We start from the raw sequence: 17,326 nt of genomic DNA, 5'->3' as shown, positions 1-17,326 counted from the left end.
TCCTCTAAGCAGAAAATTCTAAATATCTTTTCAATATTTTTCTTTTCAAAGATGACATGATACTCTTTTAATTTGTTTAATTGTTTTTCCATCCTTTTAGTTTCATTTTTCAAAAGCATTTTCTTCTTAGATATCCTAACTAGAAATTTATGCATTTTATTTAAAGCATTTTCTAGTTTTTCATTACAAGCCAGGCTTTCATCATTGAATTTAGTGCATGATTCATTATAAGATTTATAACTGTAACAGTCATATGAATCGATGCATGCATCAACAATAGTCATAATTTTCAATAGATGATTCAACAAATGATGTATAGCAACATTTAGCAGAAGAATCATCTATAGAGATAAAGTTAGGATCATATACCCCTTTGTTTGTTGATCCTATTACCCCATGATTTACCACTTTCTCATCATGTGATCTTAACACTTCCAGAGTGGTGGTCTCATTCTCCCGGGATTCTCCATATTTCTTTTTGAACTCATCCAAGATTTCGTGTGCACTCTTACATGCCATGATCTTAGGAAAAACATTAAAGTCTAATGTACAGTATAACATATTTATGGCATATGAATTAATAAAACAAAATTCATTTTCATTTAAAGGCATACAATTTCCTTTAACAATCACCGTCCAGGTCCTCCAGTCTTTTGATTTTATAAAAGCAATCATTCTAATTTTTCAATGGGTATAATTGACATCACAAAATACAGGAGGCCTAGTAAGAGACTATTCGTCACCAAATGGGGATACACTAAATTGAATCATTGTGATCTTTTGCAAAAACGTTTAAGTCTAGTGCAATGAGGCTCTGACACCAATTGTTGGAATTGGTGTATTCCCAACAGGGGGTGAATTGGGTATTTAAAAAATTTATGTATAGGTTTGGTTCAAATCACAATCCAAGAATTAAACTGCAGAAATTAAAATCAGATACAAGAAAAGTTATCAAGGTTCGGCCAAACTTGCCTATGTCCCTGCCTCAAGCTCACAAGTAAGAGGATTCACTAAATGCTCGCTTAACAGGTGGTGGGACGCCAATTACACTACCCTTTCCTTTCTAGGCAAGGGGATACCCCAGGTCAGATTCACAAGGCTGACCCTAACCTTAACAACAACTCCTTAAAAGCTGCAACTGATTTTCTTAACCAGGTCTAAACCATCCGGTGCTTTCTTAATTAGGTCTAAGCAATGCACATTACAGGCTAGTGCAATGAAGGTACTGTTTAAGTTGGCTAGTTAAAATCCTAACACCCTCTATCATTTTTCTGAGCTTTTTCTAAATTTTTAATGAATTATTCATAGTGTAAAACACCATGAAATTTTAAAATAAATCCTTCTAAATATAGAAACTAAATTTCTAATCTTTTCTAAAAACTAAGAATATCATAAAATTTCTTGGTATTTCATTGGATGCATATAAGTTTTCTTACCATTTTATTGGATTTTGTTTTTGATATTTTATAGTATTTTTAAAATAAAACCAAATTAAATTAATTTCATAAACATAAAAAATAAAATGTAAGGAATAGATTGGGTCCAGTCCAACATGTATATAGGGTGCATAGAGGTTAAAGGTATGAGTTAACCAAAATCTGATCAAGTTGATTTGATTAAAACAAGTGGGAAATGGGGCTTCTCTAGGGGTGATACATATCCTAAACAGGTGCCAATCCTTGGATATTATAGTCATATTCCACAGTTGATTTGTTATTTGTGTGGCATGGGATAGTGGTATGATCCTACCATATACTTTTGCTAAACTAAATGTGATTTAAAGTTGTTGAACTTAGACTAACTACCCTAGGTCTATAAAACACACCCTTAGCGAAACATATTTTGAGATTTCATATGTAGTAAAAGGAAAAAAAAAAAAAAAACCAATAAAAATGGATAATCTTATTTTGATGGGGAACATAAATATAATATATATAATAACAATTATGAGATCTACTATTTCTAAGTTCATTAATAATTGTAAAAACACTTTGTTTATACTTTATATTAAATATTTCTATGTGGGATATGTTGTTTTGGATAACAATACTATCAAATATTAAAATTTATGTTAAAATTTTTTGTTTTAAGTTTATATCATGAATTGTAAATTTTGCATATAGGAGATTGCCCCCTCCATACAAGGTTAAAACTTAGACCATTTAAGACTTCTGTATGTGTCTTACATTACTCAAGGTTCTCACAGCACCATCAAACATTTTTATCTTAACATTTCCTATGCCAATGATCTTATAAGAAACATCATTACCCATAAGAACTGAACCTGAATTTACCAACTTGTGGGTGCTGAACCACTCCTTGTTTCGAGTCATATGGTAAGAACGTTCTGAGTCAAGTATCCATGATTCCATATGGTTATCTGACCTCAACGAAACCAAAAGAACATCACCATCACTGCAAACTGAATCTCCTTCTTGAACCACGTTCACTGATTTCGAAACCCCTTCATGCTTTTCAACATTTCCTTTCTTCCAATCTGGACACTCCGGTTTCACATGCCCCTTTTTACCGCACTTATAACACCAGATATCCTTTTTCTTCTTGGATTAAGTATGAGATTTTTGACTCTATCCATGTTTGGATTTTCCTTTCCCATACTCATAGTTATTTTTCACAACAAGTCCTTCACCTTCATCACATATTTTCAGCCTTTGATGAAAATTCAATAAGGCACTTATCACCACTTCTACATTAAGAGATTATTTTCTCCATGTAAGAGTGGTAACTAAATTTTCATAAGTACAAGTCGCTGGCAAGGAGTTTAGTAACATCAAAGCCTTATCATCTTCATCAAACTCAATATCAACACACATCAAATCACTTATAATTTGATTAAATGCATTGATATGTTGATTTAGGTTTGATCCTTTAACCATCTTAAGCCAATAATGACGCTACTTAAGAAAGAGTTTATTTGAGAGCTGTCGTGACGTCCCGGGAGCGCGTGTGCCCCGGGCGGCGGAATTAAAATCAATTTAAATATTTTCATGGAAAAACATGGAATGTCGGAGTCGCCACTAACCTTTAGTGCGGTTAGAACACATGATTACTACCCCGTTAGGGGTATAATCGGTCTACATTACCAGAGTTAGGCTCTGGAGTTCGGTTACGCGAGGGGAAGGTACGAGCACCCCCTACGCGCCCGTTTTTACGAACGGTACCTAATTAATTTAAAATTATCCCTAAGTTAATCTAATAATTCTTTAAATTACTCCTTTTTTTATGAATTTATAAGTACATGTAAAAAATAAATAAATAAATAAATAAAATAATAAATAAATAAAGATAATATATATATATATATAGATATTCCCTCAGAGCTTAGGGTACGTGATGCCCGAAGGCTCATACCCTCGCAATAAAATCATAGGGATTAAAAATCAAAAATACTTTATAAAATACGCTCCCAAATTTTAGAAATTTTATGGGTTTTCCTAAGTATGAAAATACTAGTTTGGGAGGTTTTGGATAATAGATATAATAATTTAAACATAATAAATAAATAAATAAGTAAAAAAAAAAATAGTAATAAGCTAGAATACCACAAGGCATACTAATTAACATATATAATAGAAGCTAAATATCCAACATACCAATAAAAGTAGAATATAAACATATAATATAGACTAAGATAATGAACATATCAAAAATACTCAAACATACCATAATACACATAATCACGATAATAATAATAAATATCCACAAATACTATAATACGTAATAAATTACTATAATACTATATATACTAAACATATAATATAATAGCATGATACCAAAGCACCAAATATACATTATTAACTAAAATGCCAAACTTACCATAATAAATAATACCTTGTATATTAACATACTAAAAATATAATAATAATATATAATATTACCTAAAATGCTATATTACTAAATGTACACGGTCACCTAAAATACTAAATTAAATGTATAACGTTACTTAAAATACTAAGTTGCTAAATATAAATATCACTTATTCAAATAAATATTATAGCATTAAAAATTCCACAACAATATTATGAACACGACAAAATAATAATACAATCATATACAAGAAATAAATAAATAATACACAATAATGAACATAAATATATACGCAATAACAATATAAAGTAAATTAAATAAAATGCTACTCAAAACCCTAATAACGTGAAATAGCCAAAACCCTAAAATAAAACAATAACCCAAAACCCTAAATGGTCGTATTATGAAAATAATGTAAATAATCAAGAATCCTAGATGTGCATAAATATTATAATCCTAAATAATAAACAAAATCCCTAAATATCGTATGAAAAATAAACATGATAAATATCCTAAATACACCAAAAACCTAAATAATATCTACACAACAACATGATATACGAACCCCTTAGATATATATAACAATGATAAAAAATTCTATGATAATATACCCACCATAATGTATAATATACCACAAATGTGTAACAATGACAAAACTATATATCATAAATACATAATAACAATAAGGAACTAAAATGATAAACTATATACATGATAGGATAACAATAATGAGAACAAACCGGGTAATATTTATAATAATTATCACAAAAAAATTTAAACAAACATCACCGCGATTAAATAAGATCGTGAAGACAATATTTAAAAATTTATCATATATATATAATAGAAAGCCTAAATGCGAATATTTACATACTACGATAAATAACATATTAATATAAACACCTATACAATGAAGTCTTAAGCTTTAAGTATTAAAACAAGTCAAAATAAGAAAAGAAACAGAGAAATAAACAAATTCATTAATTAACAAATAAACAAATGGACATCAAATATATATAAAACCTGCATAAATATTATTACACAAGATGAAAAATAAAAAAAAATAAAAATCCGCCGGGGATGAGTTGCTGCGAGGATGATGGTCGGAACTGGGAGGGGCAGACTGCCGGGTGCTTTGGATGGTCTCTGCAGCTGAAACAGGTAACCATCAGAGCTGGTGCAAGGGGACCTCATTGGGGCAAGAGCTTGTGGCTGAGAAGCATGAAGGATGGACGCCGGAGAAGACGAACGGACACAGTGCGGCGCTGATACTCCCTGATGTGGCCGGCGCCGAGGGGGGTGGGCTGGCTATCGTCGGTGATTCTTTTGACTTCGTGCATGTGTTTTCTGAAGATTTCGGTTGTTGGGAAGGTGACGAGGAGGCCTTTGGAGGCGAGGCGCTTGCTTCTACTCCGGCGGTGTGGGCAGATCCGAGGTTGTTGGAAGATGGTGGCCGTCTGCTGGTGAGTGACAGGACACAGAGTCGTGCAGGTGGTTCTCAGCTGCGGTTTGCCGGAGTGGTTGCAGCGGTTGCAGGGTGGTCTGTGGTGACGATGGGTGACGGCCGGGTTGTCTGGTTTGTGGGGAGGCAGCAGTTGGGTGACGCTGTGGCTGTGTTTTTGGGACGTGAGGGTGAGTTGCGAATAGGATGGATGGAGAGAATTGAGAGAGTTTTTTATTTGTTTCTCCGGCCCCCCCTCGGCTGTGCTGTGCGCCCTCTGCCTCTTATAAAAAAAATTTGTGAAAACCCTACAAAACATTCCTTCTTTGATTTTCTTTTTCTTTTTTTCTTTTTTTTTTATTCTTTTATTCTTATGGTAATAATGAAAAAGGAAATAATAATAATAATAACTATCATAATAATATAAGTATCCATAAGATAATAATAATAATAGTAATACTACTAATAGTAAATAATAATAAATAATTATAGTAAAAATAAAAATTAAGATACTATTTGTAAAATAATAATAATAATAATAATAATAATAATAATAATATATCAAAAACAATAAAATAAATGAAAAATAAAAATAATTATAGTAAAGTAAAAATAAAATAAAGATAATAAAAGTACTAGTAATAATAATAATAATAATAATAATAATGATAATAAAAATACTAGCAAAATAATAGTAGAGTACTAATAATATAGGAAAATAATAATAATAAAATAATAATAATAATAAGGTAATAATAATAAAAATAATAGTGGTAATAACAAAATAATAATAGTAAATTAATAATAACAAAAAATAATTATAAGAAAGTAATAACAAAATAGCAATAATAAAAATACTAATAATAATAATAATAAAATAAAGGGGAACCCCTTGTTCTATTTGGCTAGGGCAAAAATAGGGTGTCTACAAGAGTGATTTGGACATGTACCGGATTTCTAACTTTCGCCATACAGCCACTAGAGAATCCTCCTCTATCACATGATAGAGTACTTCATTGGCCAAACACAAGAGTATTGTAGAAACGGCCTTTGCCTGCAATTCTCCCTAAGTTGCCTCATCCATATTCTCTGGTTGAACACCATGTAGAGCCTTCACCATTCCTTGTCGCACAAGTATATCTTTAACTCTCCTCTACCACAAACAGAAATTCCTGATTCCATCGAATTTGGTGACATCAAATCTTGCAGAAGAAGTACCTGATGACATGATAACAACTCTTTGATACAAATTTGTTGTGGAAATCGAGTATAGGATGCACAATAGAATAAGTAAACTTGCAACAATTGATGAAAAACCAAGTAACAATTTATGCCTAACTAGTATAAATGAGAGACAACAACAAACAATACAAGAATGGGGGGCAATTGACACAAGAGTTTCACTATAATGTGAAAGTACACAATACACTTTCATACAATGATTTCACTCAAAAAATATGCCCAGAAGTGCATTAACAACAATCCCTCGGAGGTTTCCCTCCAAATTCCGATACACTCCAACGTTCCAATTCAAAATTTAAATTCTCTCTCGCAACCTAGATATACTTGTCGATGAGAATAGGACACTCGTCGATGAGGGAAAGAAGATATATCACTCGTTGACTTGTATAACCACTCATCGATTAGTCTATTTTCTTGCTCTTGGTATCTCAGAGACACTGCAACTTCTAGACTCTTGGTATCTACTCATCGACAAGTCACTGCTATCTACTCGTTGACTAGAACAACACACTCGTTGACGAGTCACTACTGCACTCTTCAAGAATTTAACCCATATGTTTTTCACCTTTTGTTTATGAGCCCTACGTATAAGAGCCACACATACAAATACAACAAATTTTAAAACAATAAACCAAAGGATTAAATGGTTGACCTTGTATTATTATAATCAATGTAGATCAAGTGGGTTACACTCAATTAGTGCTCACCCCAATGAACCCTCAAACAAGAACAAGAAGAGATGAAATTCTCTTCAAAAACTTCATGTTAATACCTTATTTCTCCAACCCCAAAAAGATACATGATGCTCTGTATTTCCCTTTCCTTACTTGCACTGGGACATGCTCAAAAGCTCTTGCAACGTAGACCCCTCAAGGGAAGGAGGGAAACAACAATTGACTTTGAATTCCAAAAATTAAAATAGTACCAACCAACAAATACAAACTACACTAATCATTCCCTGACACACGATAACTTCTAGGTATCATTGGCACACCCAGATCTATTGGCCAAACAAACAAGAAAAAAATTTAGACTTTGAATTTTCACTAGGTCGATTGACCACCTGTCGAGGTTAGTTGATCACTATCAAGTGGTGCGAAGCTAGAGAAGGGGCAAAGGATTGGTTGACCACCAAAAAGTGGCTGGTCAACCACCCTCTGCTTTAGCTCTTTTTCCTTTGATTTTTAGCTTAACATTCTATATATTCAGCTAGGACTTGTTATTTTATTGTGTAAAGATGACTATCAAAGGGTTCCTATAGGAAGAATATATGAGAAGAATAATAAGAGAAATTTTACTTTAAACCAAATGCTATTGAAGAAAAGATAAAAGATTCATATACATCCATTGAGAAATTATTAAAAACATTGGGTGCATACAACTAATATAATATGATTTTACTATATGTAAAAAATTGCCTAATTTAGTTCAAATACATATACATGTTGAAATCATAATGGATTTGCTGTATATTTCCAGTGTATCCAATACTTCTTACACATCCAACGCACTAAAATACTGCATTTAATATATATATATATATATATATATATATATATATCTACCCATATTAACTTTAAAAAAATCGTCCAAATCGTAGCCTCAATATTAATATTTCACCCTAAAACTTTGTATCTTAGACATTATTTACTTTCAACTATAGAGAGAGGTTGCCATATTTAGAGTGCATTTAATCTTTTCTTAAAACATTTGTTACAAATTTAAATAGTTAATTTCTAAGATACATAACATGCCATAGAATATCACCTTTGAAAATGTAAAAACAAATTGCCTAATTTAGTTAAAATACACATACATGGTGAAATCATATTAGATTGCCTATATACATCCACCATATCTAACAATTTGTACACATTTGATGAACTAAAAACTGCATTTAAACAAATTTATTTTCAACTCTAAATAAATTGCATTATTCATAGCCTTAATATTAATATCACTCTAATTTTTTTTTTTATTTTATACAAAATTATTTTCAACTCTAGAAAGAGATTTCTAGGCATCATCATTAGCTATTTAAAATTGTACCAATTTTGTTTTTTTTTTTATTTTAAAAAAAGCCTAAAAGCACGCTAAATATCGCAACATGCATTTCGTGCATTAAAGAGTGGTGCATCGCAAGACACAATTAATGAATTGCATTAACTCACTTTAATGTTCAGGTCATGCATTAAATTGTAACATAGTCTTTTTTATTCTTAGATAAATGTCTCTTATAATAATCCTGACACCATTGCAAAAAATGGTAACTCAACTTATAACCCAAATTCAATTTGGTCACCAAACATTCATTTGTTGCAAATAAGGCATTCAAGTTTTGCAATTTATCCAATTCTAGTTGAAAAGTTATTCCCATTAAGGAAATCGGACAAAACGTTGCGTTGGCAACCCAATCAACTTCCCACAGCGCCTATTTATCATGACCTATCTCTCTCCCTCCCCAACCACCATGAGAGACCTTCATGCTACATTTTTAGGCCATGCCTTGCACCACTAGTATGGCACATTGTTGTCCTCCGCCATCAACTCCAGCAACCAAATTAAGGAGTAGAGTAATCTAGAACAATACCTGAAAGTAAACCATCCTATTTGGATCACATGGACTCCATCCAAATTCATATGGATTCCAATCAAAATGTTTGTGTTGTTTACGTGCAATAGTTGGTAATGCCCTCATGACTTTCCAATTGGGAACAATCAGAATTTTTTCCATGCTATGCTCCATTTCTATGATAAGACACTTAATGACACGATGAAAAAACATTGAATGGCATAAGAAATCAAAAGGGGGAAAAAGTGAAAAAAACTAGGCTCAATATGAACATATGGCATGGTTTTTTTTCCAAGAAATATTCTTATTCCTTGGCTCCATCACCTTGAAAATTCAGATTGTTCCCAATTAGAGGATCATGAGTGCATTACCAAATAGCACACATACATAGTAATGCATTTTGGTTGGAGTCTATATGAACTTAGGTGGAGTTTGAAAAAAAAAAAGGATGGCTTAATTTTAAGTAGTGTCCTGAATGACTCCATGTGCTCATATTTAAATTGGATTCCAAAGTTGATAGTGACGTAGGAACATGAATGAGCTCCACTAGTGATGCAAGGCATAAGTTGAGTAGGCGGCACAAAGGTCACCCTATGGTGGTCGCAGAGAGAGATAGAGAGAGAGGTAGGTCATGATAAGTGGGCATTAATATGGGAGGGTAACTCGATGCTAACACAAGCTTTCCGTCAAATTTCCTTGATGGGCATTCAAGTTTCGACTAGAATTGCATCAATTGCAAAACTTGGATGCCTCATTTGCAACAAAGTAAAGTTTTTGTGACCAAATTGATTTTAAGTTCAAAATTCAATGGCTATTTATGCAATTAAACCAATAAATGAAATTTATTTTATATTTTTGGACACACCTAATGAAAAAAAAAAAAAAAAGGAAAGAAAAAAGGTGAGAGCACTCGGGCTCTAAGGCCTTATGAAACACAATGAAAAAGAGAGTTCAAGAAGAAGTAGAAGCTGGGGATGCTTCAACTCTCAGGATCAAGGAGCACCTTGACTCACTCAACGGGATTGAAAGACAAGCAAAAATAAAGTAGAGGTGAGATCATCTTAGTTTCAAGGCAAAACCTAATAATTAAAATAAAAATATATATATAGAAACAAAGGAAATGTATCAAGAATTAATATGACTCGGTAAGAGGATACTAGGTTGCATTATTAGATTAAACAAAGGTATATGATGGAGACATGTATTTGATTAAAAGTTTAGGATTCCCAATGCAAATGATTTGCTACTTTTGGCCTAACAATATTAGTTGTAATGCCAATTATTATATCTTTAAGAAGAGACAGCCCCTGCCTTGCACTCGAATAAAAGGAAGAAGGCACTAGAATCTTCCCCCTCCCCCCCTCCCCCACCCCCCAAAAAAAAAAAAAAAACTATTATTAGCCAAAAGTCGGCTTATGGGGGAGGGGGGGGGGCAAGATAGTCATACAAGATAGTCATTGTATAAATGAAGGTATCGTGGTTCCTTTTGTTTAAGCTAGTTGATTAAAACTCTAACACACTATCATTTTTTTTTTTAGCTTTTTTCTAAATTTTTAATGAATTATTCATAGTATCAAACACCAAGAAATTTTAAAATAAATCCTTCTAAATATAGAAAATAAATTTATAATCATTTTCAAAACCTAAGAATATCATATAATTTCTTGGTATTTCATTAGGTGCATATAAGTTTTGTTATCAATTTATTGGATTTGGCTTTTGATATTTTAAAGGATTTTTTCAAACAAAATCCAATTAAATAAATTGCATAAACATAAAAAATAAAAAGTAAGGGATAGAATGGATCCAATCCAGCTCGTATGTAGGGTGCGCACATGTTAAAGGTATAAGTTAACCCAAATCGGATAGTGTCTATTTGATTAAAAAGAGTTGAAAATCGGGCTTCTCTAAGGGTGATAAATGTCCTAAACAAGTGTATATCCTTGGATATGACAGTCATATACCATAATTGATTTGTTATCTGCACGGCATGGGATAGTGGTATGGTCCTACCATCTATTTTTGCTAAACCAAATGTGATTTAGAGCTGTTGAGCTTAAACTAACTACCCTAGGTGCATAAAACAGACCCTTAGCGAAACATATTTTGAGATTTCACATGTAGTAAAAGAAAAAAAACCAATAAAAATGGATAATCTTATTTTGATGAGGAACATAAAGATAATAATTGCAATAACAATTATGATATCTATTATTTCTAAGTTAGTTTTCTGATTAGAATAATAGTAAAAACACCTTTTTTATTCTTTATATTAAATATTTGAATGTGGGATATGTTGTTTTGGATAAGAATACTACCAAATATTAAAATTTGTGTTAAATTTTTAGTTTTAATTTTATATCATGAATTGTAAATTTTGCATATAGGAGATTGCCTCCTTCATGCAAGGTTAAAACTTAGACCATTCAAAACTTTGCCTAAGATCCATCCATGTGATATCATTGCCGGAGTATAACTCAGGGAGGTATGGTTATTCCAATTAGGGTTGATCATTTTTCAATTAATATTGAATTAATAATATGCAACCAAATTTCATTAAATCAATTTGATTAATTTGTTCAATTTAGTTGGTGTTTCTAGTTATCTTTCTTTATATATATATATATAAACATTATCATATACGATTAACCAAATTAATATACATTATATACATGTATGTTGATATAACATAGAAGTAAATCAATGACTTGGCATGGAATCAAAGGCAAGCGCTACAAATAGGATCATAAAACACTAAATACACCAAGTAGCTTGAATTAATGGAAATAATTTTACTTACAATGTACCTTTATGAAGATCGACCAAGTTAAAATGTATCCTTCCATGATCTTAATGATTCCTTATAAATGAGAAGTAAATTAGGGAGAGCCTACGCACATATAAAAAAGATCACATGGGAGAGGTAAGACATGTCACTTCTATCCATTTCATACTATTGCTTCCTTCAATTCTTCATATTTCCATTAGTAATTGGAGTAATTCCCTCATAGCACACTCTAGGCCCTCTAAGCCTCATTTTCATTCTTTTCACAAATAGGTGCTCGAGGTCATGGTCGATTCGATTAACTCAATCATATTTGAGCAACAACAATTTTGGTGCCATATGTGTGAAAATCCAAATGGATTTTTCTTTAATCTTGATTATGTCACACAATTTTGAATCCAAACCCATTCCCAGGGACCATTCACCTTAGTCACTCCATTTTTCACAACTAGTTATTCCATGACAAGGACAAACCATACCATTGGATCAATTTCTAACTTCTCAAAGAAGGGTGGAAGGTATGTTTGGAATGGTCTTACAACAGAGAAGGGATTCATCAAAACCCAATACAGAAGTACATCCAATAGAAACGACACCTAAAGGAAAGGCAGTGATGCCTTATAAGGTAGCCTTGAAAATTGTAGACTCGAAAAAGAAGATAGAGGATGCAAACAACATAGATATAAATTAGCAGCATCACTAGCATTATAAAAGTAAAATTAAATTAAGAAGCTTGACCAATTGGAGAAGTTGATAATGGAGGTACACAACCAATGCATGACAAGTGAACCTTTTCTAAAAAGAATTGTGTCTTAGACATTAATTATGTAAAAAAGAATTGCATTGTCCAAATCATAGCCTCAATATTAATATTTCACTATAAAACATTGTATCTTAGACATTAATTATTTTCAACTATAGAGAGAGGTCATATTTAGAGTGCATTTAATCTTTTCTTAAAATATTTGTTACAAACTTGAATAGTTAATTTCTAAGATACATTGCATGCCATAGAATATCACCTTTGAAAATGAAATTTTTTTTTCCTAATTTAGTTAAAATGCACATACGTGGATAAATCATATTAGATTGCCTATATACACCCAATATATCTAACAATTTGTGCACATTTGATGAACTAAATACTACATTTAAACAAGTATATTTTCAACTCTAAAGAAATTGCATTATTAAAACATAGCCTTAATATTAGTATCAGTCTAAAACTTTGTATTTTAGACATAAGTATTTTCAACTCTAGAGGGAGATTACTACATGTCTTCATTAAATACTTAAATTTGTACCAATTTTTTTTTAAAAAAAGCCTTAAATGCACTCTAAATATGGCAGCATGCATTTCGCGCATTAAAGAGAGGTGCATCACCTGAAACAGTTAATGAATTGCATTAACTCACTTCAATGCTTAGATCATGCATTAAATTGTAACATTGAACCTTGTTTATGCTTAGATGAATGTCTCTTATAATAATGTTGGCATCATTGCAAAAATGGTAAATACACTTAAACCTAAAATCAATTTGGTCACCAAATTATAAACATTCATTTGTTGCAAATAAGGCATTCAATTTTTGCATTTGATCCAATTCTAGCCAAAAAGTAATGCCCACTAAGGAAATTGGAGCAAATAAGGCATTCAAGTTTTGCAATTAATCCAATTCTAGCCGATAATGGGAAATTGGACAAAATAATGCGTTGGCAACCCAATCAACTTCCCATAGTGCCTATTTATCATGACCTACCTCTCTCCCTCCCAAACCACCATGAAAGACCTTTATGCTATCTATTCAGGCCATGCCTCGCACCATTAGTATGGCTCACTATTGTCCTCCACCATCAACACCAGGAACAAAATTAAGTAGGAGCACGAAGATTAATCTAGAACATTACCTGAAAGTAAACCACCCTATTCGGATCATATGGACTCCATCCAAATTCACATGGACTCCAATCAAAATGTGTGTGTAGTCTACGCGCATTAGTTGGTAATGCCCTAATGACTTTTCAATTTTGAACAATCAAAAGTTTTTCCATGCTATGCTCCATTTCTAGGATAAGACACTTTCTTACAAGATGAAGGAAATTTGTGTGACATAAAAAAATAAAAGGGAAAAAAATAAAATGAGGTTAAAAAACTAGGTTCAATATGATCATATGGCATGGTTTTATTGCCAAGAAAAGTCTAATTTGATAGTTATGGTGCAACACCAAGAGGGGGGTGAATTGGGTATTTAAAAATTTGTTACCTATGTCTACTGATTTTATCAACAAGTAATTTAGCCTAGGGTCAGTCTATGCAATCATAAGACAAACATACACGTGCAATAAATGTAAAATGCCAAAAACTAAAGAGCACACACGATATGTTATCAGGGTTTGGCCAACTGTGCCTACGTCCCCGCCTTGGCCACACCAACACAAGGATTACCACTATAATGCTCACTTAAACGGGTGGAGTGGCACCTAATACAACTAGATCAATTTAAGGGGTTGACCTCAACCGACATGCCTTAATAGGATGACGCACCGAACTTTCCTAACTGGGTCTAAGCCAATCTGGGACTATTCCACAGGACTAGTCTCCCTCTTCAGGCCCGAGCCTGGAATACAACCAATGTATATAAAAATGTTTGTACACGGAAATGCGCTTCAACACAAGCAAATGTGTGGGAAACCACTGATCCAATTTGACACCCACGGCAACACGTCTCTCATCTTTGGCCATGGAAATGAATCTAATAAAAGGCTGGGGAAGGATGTGAGAGGAAAAGCTAAGGAGGCTCTTAAATGTGTGGATAAAATGAACCATTTTTCGCGAAGAACCATATATATCAGCGCGAGTCAGCCACCTAAGTTTTAGTTTGGTCTCCCAAACAACTTTAATTATAAGGGGTCACGGAGTCTGTTTAACAGCCCAAAGCTAGGTTTGGTTGGTTGAATTTCAGGCGCCATTTTGTATTTTCTAGGGTCGGCCGCTTGAAGAGATTTTGAACTAATTTCAATCGGTCGCCCAAAATGCTTAGTTCAGTAGCCTGAATATATATATTCGGGAACCCGAAGACAATTCGACAGCCTGAGTAGATTTGAACACAAAGATTGAGCCGCTCGAAATGTGGTTAACAACTTGGTCAACCTTCTGGTTCGGTCGGCTGAAGTACAAATGTACTTATGGGTTCGGTCATCCGAACTGGGTCTATTTATTCTTATTTGATCTGTTTCTTGAAGCATGAGACCCTATGGATTATCTGTAGGGGTTAGGACAATGAAACGACTTCAAGGTAAGATTGGGGCATGATTTATGACTTTAATTCCAAACCTCAAGACTGAACAATGGACTAAGTAAGCTTAACGTAAGATGTTCATATTTGAGCAAGGGGTTAAGCAATTTGAAGTTTAAATGCAAGGCACTCATGCCATGTCCATTTAGGAGAGGATTTTAATTTAAACGGCCAATGATTTATATTTAAACCAACAAGAATATTCATTTAGACCAAATTGGTTTTGTACTTGAATTTATGTATTGGCTTAATTCTCCAAGATGCTTGGTATGCTTTTGAATGGTGAATATACAAGATTTCATATTAATTAGCCCCAAGTCACTACCTAACCCTTTATAGAATGCTACCACCTACAGCTAATCCTAACTACTAAGGAAGAGTTGTGTGATTATACAATTCCTGCTTAAGCAAGTTCTTCCTTTTCTTTCTTAATCACCCATACCATTTTTCTTCTTTTTACTTTTTATGGGTTGGGAGTTGGTGATTCTTTTTCTTTCCATACTTGTTTGGGTTTCACACATTTTCTTTTAAATAGACAATCAAATTTTGTGTGCCCCTTCTTTTTACATAAGATGCATGTGGTGTGAGTGTATGGACTAGAAGAGGTACTGGCATAGTGTTTCAATTCTTTTACAAAGTACCCCATGTATAGGTTCTTTCTTTTCTTATTTTCAATCCCATTGTAACCTATACCTTCTTTATCTAAGGTTATCTTTTGTGCACCTAGCAGTTTATCAAAGTTTTCCTTACCTCTAGTGAACGTGTAGATGATCTTAGATTGGTCTTCTATTTTCTTTTCTAGATCTTGAATTTTTGAGTTCTCCAAATTTTTGCATACATTTTCAAGTTTCAAAAGTTGTTTAGACATGTTGTTTGCTTTACTTTCAAGATCTGCAATCAAGTAATCTTTATTATCATCATTGGAAACTTTAGATCTCAAAACAGTTAACTCATTTTCTAATGATTCATTCTTGCTTTCTAGCCTATTGATTTTTAAAATATGTTCTCTTTCAGCAAGAACTTTAGAGTTACATTCTTTCATGCATGCTTCATACTTGTTTTCCAAACAAGAATATTTCTTATTACATTTAACAAGTAACTTATGAGTTCTAAGATACTCAATTTGCAATTCCTCATAAGTAGGCATGCTTTCACTATCAGTGCTATCGTATGATTCAGTATCAAATGCAATATTCAAATCAACCCAAGAATCATGCTCATATTCATCTACTAAGACAAAAGGAATTGAAATAATCTCATCATTGGTTAAAGCTACATAACACTGGTTACCTTCCTTAAGATCAGTGGAGCCTAAGTCGCATGGAGAGATGACTCCCTTTTGCATGGACGCACCATATCTCCACTCCAGTTCGTCCCAAATCTGCTTAGTACTACTACAAGTCATAACCTCACATAAAACATTAGAATCTAAAGCATGCAGTAAGGTATTCATGACATCAAAGTTCACCTGTACCAAGTCTCTATCATGATCATTCATTTCAAACTCAGATTTAGGAACATATGTACACCCAATAGACTTAATAGGCACACAATCACCTTGATCAATGACTTTCCAAAATTTCCAATTTAGAGCTTTCACATACACAGTCATTCTAAATTTCCATATAGCATAATCAATACCACAGAATACAGGTGGGAGTGTGACTAATCTTCCCTCACATTAAGGGGATGCACTAACACGAGCCATCATGATCTTTTACTAAATGACTTCTAAGTCTAAGTAACGAGGCTCTGATACCAATTGATAGTTATGGTGCAACCCCAAGAGGGGGGGTGAATTGGGTATTTAAAAATTTGTTGTCTAGGTCTACTAATTTTATCAACAATGTAATTTAGCGTAGGGTTAGTCTATGCAATCATCAAATAAACATACACGTGCAATAAATGTAAAATGTCAAAAACTAAAGAGAAGACATGATATGTTATCGGGGTTCGGCCAACTGTGCCTATGTCCCCACCTTGGCCACACCATCACAAGGATTACCACTATAATGCTCACTTAAACGGGTGGAGGGATACCTAATAAAACCAGGTCAATTCAAGATGCTTTCCTCAACCGACACACCTTAACAGGATGATGCACCTAGCTTTCCTAACCGGGTCTAAGCCAATCCGTGACTATTCCACAGGGCTAATCTCCC

Source organism: Malania oleifera, chromosome 1 (assembly GCF_029873635.1).
Source record: "Malania oleifera isolate guangnan ecotype guangnan chromosome 1, ASM2987363v1, whole genome shotgun sequence".
Taxonomy (NCBI): domain Eukaryota; kingdom Viridiplantae; phylum Streptophyta; class Magnoliopsida; order Santalales; family Ximeniaceae; genus Malania; species Malania oleifera.
The sequence above is the reverse complement of the archived record's forward strand: the minus strand, read 5'-3'. Positions refer to the sequence as shown.